Genomic DNA, 6,194 nt, shown 5'->3' on the forward strand with positions numbered 1-6,194 from the left:
CCTAAGAGTATGAATCCTTGCAGTCACAAAATCTTCAAATCTATAACGTGTAGAGATGCCTACCTCTAAAGCTGGGCGTCCCAACTGTCTAACGCATTTTAAGCTGCGAATAATAAACAAAACTAAATAATATTATTATTATCCATGATCAATCCATTGTTGTATAAAGGACTCCCAAAGCCGTGTACCATCTCTCTTCGTCCTGTGATGCAACAATCCATTTAGCTTCTGCACACCGGCTGATTTCACTGCCCACGATGTCCTTGGCAAAACCGTCCTCGGTCGTGTTCCTTCCTTTGGCTGGCACCCTGTCGTTAGTTCTTGATGATTAGCTAACATTCCTTCTAGCAACGTGTCCTGCCCAAGGTAACATATATTAATAAAAACTAAAAAAAAATTAATTGCCAAAAAATGCCCAAGCTTTGTTCCGTGAAAATCTGTGTGGAAATTGAGAAGATAGCTCACGCCGTTCCAAAACGCCCATGTTCAGGCACTTGGCCGATCGGTATTGGTATAATGTGCATGGCAAGGAAGGCAATTAATCATTCAATTAACTGCACAGGACAGGGCACGCCCAAACAAGGGCATTGCAGAGAAAAAAATACAACCTCGAAACATTCTTCTTCCCATTTTGGAGGCTTCTGTTAACCTAGTAACTTCTTAAAATATTTCCATTTCTGTTTTAAGTTTACAAGGAGCATCGATGACTCTTAAAAAACTCCAGGTCCTTGCAGGATCTGGATCCCATGTTTACCTACCAACATAACCGTGCGTCACTACTTGATTTACACCCGAATGAGAAGTAGTGGCTAATGTGGAAAGACTGGCCTATGTGTACAGGCATGAGCCACCACGGAATGTAAGAGAGAGATGGTCCCCTGGCACCGGGCGATTTTTTCCGTGCACTTGTCACTTCAGGAAATAGGCCTCACCCCTCCTCACTCAGGGTTTGCTGGGAGCTCTCGATGTGGTCGGAGTACTTTTTATGTACGTTTTATGTGCGGAAAACCACCAGTTATTCAATTAAGTCAACTCGTTTGCAAAGCAACGCCCAGCCATTGGCATGTTTGGAAAACATGGTTTCATCATCCCCTTGAACATGCACATGTACATCCACTGCTGGATGAGGGGTGTAGCACAGTATAACAATGGATTCTGTTGTGTTGCCCTCTGCATAACACATTCCTGCGGAGGGAGCTGGTAGGAACGTTGGGTTGCTCGGTCAATGGCCAAGGTCAACGGCGGCGTGGTGTATTCCGCAAATATGCCCGACTGTGAGGGCGGGCACAAGCCGGTGTGAGTAGGTTAAACGTTGAGTTGTATAAGGGCACCACGGGGTGACCAGCCCCTCCCCACCCAGCCCCACCCCTCCCACCCCCCACCCAGCCCCACCCTCCACCCAGCCCCACCCTACCCAACCCCTCCCCACTCTCCCCTCCTCACCCAGCCCCACCCTCCCCACCCAGCCCCACCCTACCCAGCCCCTCCCCACTCTCCCCTCCCCACCCAGCCCCACCCTCCCCACCCAGCCCCTCCCCACCCTCCCTTCCCTACCCAGCCCCTCCCTCCCCACCCAGCACCTCCCTGCACGACGGACGGACACAATAATCCCCTGTAGGCTGGTGTAACCAGGAGGTTCCTAACAGTATAAACAGATGTTATAGACCACTGTCGGGCCACCAGCGACGTGGCCACCCATTCTAGCACTATCCAGACTCGAACCTGCTTAGATTGCCAAATCTGGGTGACATCGTGGTTGCTTTGCTTGTTTGTTTTTCCCCCTGTGGTTTGGTCAAAGGGTACCTTTTCAACATGGCTATAAAATTATTGTACTCCTAAACAGAACCTGCATTAGGTTGCCTTTTTCATTACTGTAAATGAATTTGTACAGCAACCTTTGTAATCCTGAACAATCCCATCATGGTTTAAAATCAAATTAGTAAGCATAATGCATGAAAACTGAATTAAACTTTAATTACCAATTTTTATAAATTATAATAAAAGAGTCCCGCTTCAATATGCAACCCCCCATCTGCCATTCATTATAAACAAAATGCACAATACGTTTATCTAATTTGCAATTCACTTAAATTGAGTTTTACGAGCATTGGGTTTAATTGTGAAATATTATCGCTGTAATGCACAGCACTTAGCAATTCATTTTACAATTTCAATAAAACAAATCAGAGCCCAAGCGTTGATCTTTTAAATACTCAGATGCACCAACAGAGCCCGACCTGATTTAATGCAGAAGCCAATTTATATAATTAATAACTTATTCGTTTGACACAATTATTTCACTTGAAGATTATTAATCGTTCATTTGGAGTAATTTCCCTGGTTAGACCTGACATGTTATCCCACTGCTAGATGAGGGCTACTCAATGCCATGCGGATCGTGGGGTTGATTTCCCATACTTTACCACGTTGGTCAGTCTGGGTTTGCAAATGTGGGGGAGCATAGAAATACAGTACAACAATAAATTGTGCTGCACCATCTTCTGCTAATGGATGCTGAACCTCTTTCGCACTATATGTAGCCAAGCGTGCTAATCGGAGGTGTGGGAAGACAACTAAACACAAAAAGCAGTTGTAAAGAAATGAAATAATCACGTAACCCTACAGACTACAACTCGTCATTCCAAGCACTATCCAGGCACAATCCTGTATAGAGCTAAGATTGGATGAGATCAGACACATTCTGGGTTAATTGGTCATAGGTCACCTGACATAAGCACTACAGGAAGCTACGATTCAGCCCAGTGAACTTCAATACCAGAATCGGACGTTTAAAAAAATTCCCGAGTGTAATGTCAATACTACTCCAATACATTTGTTTGTGGAAATAATAATAATGATGACTCACTCTCTCAGGACAGTCCCAATGGAGATGTTTGGCCAATTCTACGTCGAGCATCCACAGAAACCACAGGCATGCAGAGGGGGTAACTGAAAGATTGGCACATACGGATTTAATAATCCATTGCTCTACTGCCATTTCCAGCCATGTGGAAGTACAAGCCCACAATACATGGTATTCCGTGGCAGTTTCATCATACAAATATTAAGCAGCCTCAATCCCTGGCTTGGAAATGTGTCGAGATCAGGCACATTCAGGAGGATTTAGTTATAGACAAATAAAAATACATAGATTGAATATATAATCATCCTTCACCCAGCATTGGATAATGGCACAACAAATAACCATGCTATTCCATTTGAAGTTAAGATATGTCTATGCCGTAAACGTTAGTTTCACAATACACCAAACGTGTGTCTGCGATACAATACTGTTAAGGGAAAATGTCAGGTTAAATATTTCCCACCCATCTACGGTAAACAAAACGAAAACTGACATCCATTTCAAATGATGAAACAAACATTTTAAACAAACAGCCACTTCAATAGGAAAATAGCACCGCACTAAAAATCACGTGCCATAAATTGAACAAAAACTGTTATTATTAAATAATCTGGGAAATGTTTTCCTCTCATAAGTTATAATAATTTGGACAGATGTGCTTACAGCCAGCCACCATTTACAATGAATGCACTGTTTGTAGTTTACACAACGGCACGTTATCATGTAAACAGTTCTAAACTTTCAAGAGCCGTCTGCTTAGTATATGACCTCATTGTATGCGTTAGCTCAAGCAAGAAATACTGTAAGTTTCTGTAAGTGTTGAAAACGTAATCCTTCCAAACATGCTGAAGGAAAGCAGGCAATGCGATCGTGTCATGAAATAAATACTATTTACAACATAACTGCGCCTTCACATCATGATAATCGGTCCTGATCGTATCCACTGCTGGATAAAGGTCTCGAAACGTCAGTACAAAGAACATGAATGCAATCTGAGAATAGGTGTACCCCTTTTTTCTGGCAACAAAACAGTTGTGTTAAGATGTTAAAACACCAAACTGCAACCTTTTACAAGGAATCATGTCTGCATTAACCACAATGCTTGTGGTCAGAATGCAAACAAAAAACATACTCTGATAATATAAATCTGTTCTGGAAACATAACCTGGGTTTTCAAGAGTTCCAACACAAAAAACGTAATATCAAAAACAGGTTCCAACTTCTGTACATTGTCTTTTTAAAACTATTATTCAAATTAAACTATCAGCAGGATGCCATGAGCTACTTAAAGACTTCCCGTTCAAAAACACTCATAAAAAGCAGCAAATCATTTTGAGGATGGCCTCTGAAAGAGACAGACATGACAGAACTAAATCGGAGGTCACTTCAAATTGTCTCATCCACAACAAAGCGTGCAACTTCTCATATGCCGTGTGATGAAGAAGTTTCGTCTCGTCTCAAAAGCAAATGTTGTCATTCTAGATTTGAAATGTTGTCAGTCTCCAGGGTTTGGAAAGGCCAAACTAAGCGAAAAATATCTTTAAAAACCCGGGGAATTTTCTCACTGTTGACCAGGCTGATGATACCTTCATGTAAGAACCCGGTCTAACCACCGGTGGTTGCCTGGATTTAAATCGAGGGTATCAGCTGCTCTGTATGAATGATCAGTGTCTGACATTGTAATAGCTTCAAATGCATTTTTACACCTCCATATCAGTGCTCGCCTCGTTATGTGTTGTCCGTCTGTCTGTGTGGCTGTCTGTCCTCATATCGTGTCCTTGTTTTGCTGATATCCGTCCGTCTTTATGTATCCGTCGTCTCTCCTTAACGCTTTCACGCAGTTTGTCTCCGTTTCTGTCCCAGTCTGTCCACACGTGTCTCTCTCTCTTTACATGCCTCGATATCCATCTGTCAATTCTGTGCATATCTATATCCGTGTCTCACTCTGCATCATTGTACGTCTCAGTGGACGTCTATTTATACGTATCTATCTCGATACCCATGTATTTCTGTGTAACTATTCACGGCACTGAGATGATGATGAGAGTGATGAGAGATGATAAACAACGACTTGTGACCATACGACTCCAACACACGCACGACACTCACACATTTACACAGCCCTTTGCATAGCAATACCACATGTAATCGCGACATTAATTAAGCAAAAAAACATTGCAAGTTCTTGTAAAAGTTACACTTTTGTGACCGAGGTGGGGGCTGGGGTACACGTGGAGACTTGGTAGGCCCCAGCGGTCTCGGCTAGTTTGTCATGCCGGAAAAATCGGCACCTGGGCGGCAGGGCAAGGACCCTCCGATACCCCCCTCCACCCACCAACACGTCCCTTCGCCGTCAAACCAATTAACAATTAAACTCACTGTCAGGCAACTTATCAACGTGGTCACGCATCACCTTTGATGGTATTTCATTTAAAGAAACACATTAAACAAATTCAACATTACGCGAAAGCACGTGTACAGTACAGTGTGTATATAGCAACGCTGCGCAGACCAGGCGAACACGTACAGTTTTGTTTGCTGAAGTCTTTAGTTTCCCACAACTTGCCTTTATTACATCTTAACAATTAGGAGCATAGCCGACTTTTAATCGCTATCGCTTAGCGTTACGTCTGTTTATAAACAACACGGCGAGCTGTGCACACACGTGCGTGCGATCGCTGCTACAGCGACGCACACAAAGCAATTCTGCGAAGCTTTAAACCACAACACAGCCTTCACCGCGCATTCAAAAAACTCACTTTTCATTTAAAAAATTACGTTTACACGTGAAATATTAAAATAAACAACTAGCAACGTTAATTAGCCACGTGCACAGCCGTTTAAAAAAAATAGTATTTAAATTAGCAGAGTCCCCGACACGAATTTAACTTCACTACTCACCCGGGAGTGTTTTGCCACAATTGCGCTCTCCCCTTACGCGTTCTAATTAATATTTACGCAACACTAGCGGGTGCAGGGCCCGCATTAATTATACGAATGATTGCTTGCCCAAGTCTTCTTGTTGTTGTTGGTGGTAGTGGTGAAACTTTCTAGTTTTTCCGAGCTAAATTGTGGGTTTTGATTAGTAAAGTTGACAGCTTTCAGAGGTCCGGCTACGAATGACGCCGCTGCTTCTGCTGCCTCTCTCCTCCTCTCTCTCTCTGCTCGTTACGTTTCAAGGTTTTTTTTTGGTCTCCCTCCCCTCTCTCAACAAAGCAAAACATGGCCTCGGCCGCGATTCTTGGGTTTACATTTAATTGTAACATATTTTTATAACATCTTTACCAAAAAAAATTTAATTGGGTAAAAAAAACCCCAACAACATCATAGC

Source organism: Lampetra fluviatilis, chromosome 53, assembly GCF_964198595.1.
Source record: "Lampetra fluviatilis chromosome 53, kcLamFluv1.1, whole genome shotgun sequence".
Classification (NCBI taxonomy): domain Eukaryota; kingdom Metazoa; phylum Chordata; class Hyperoartia; order Petromyzontiformes; family Petromyzontidae; genus Lampetra; species Lampetra fluviatilis.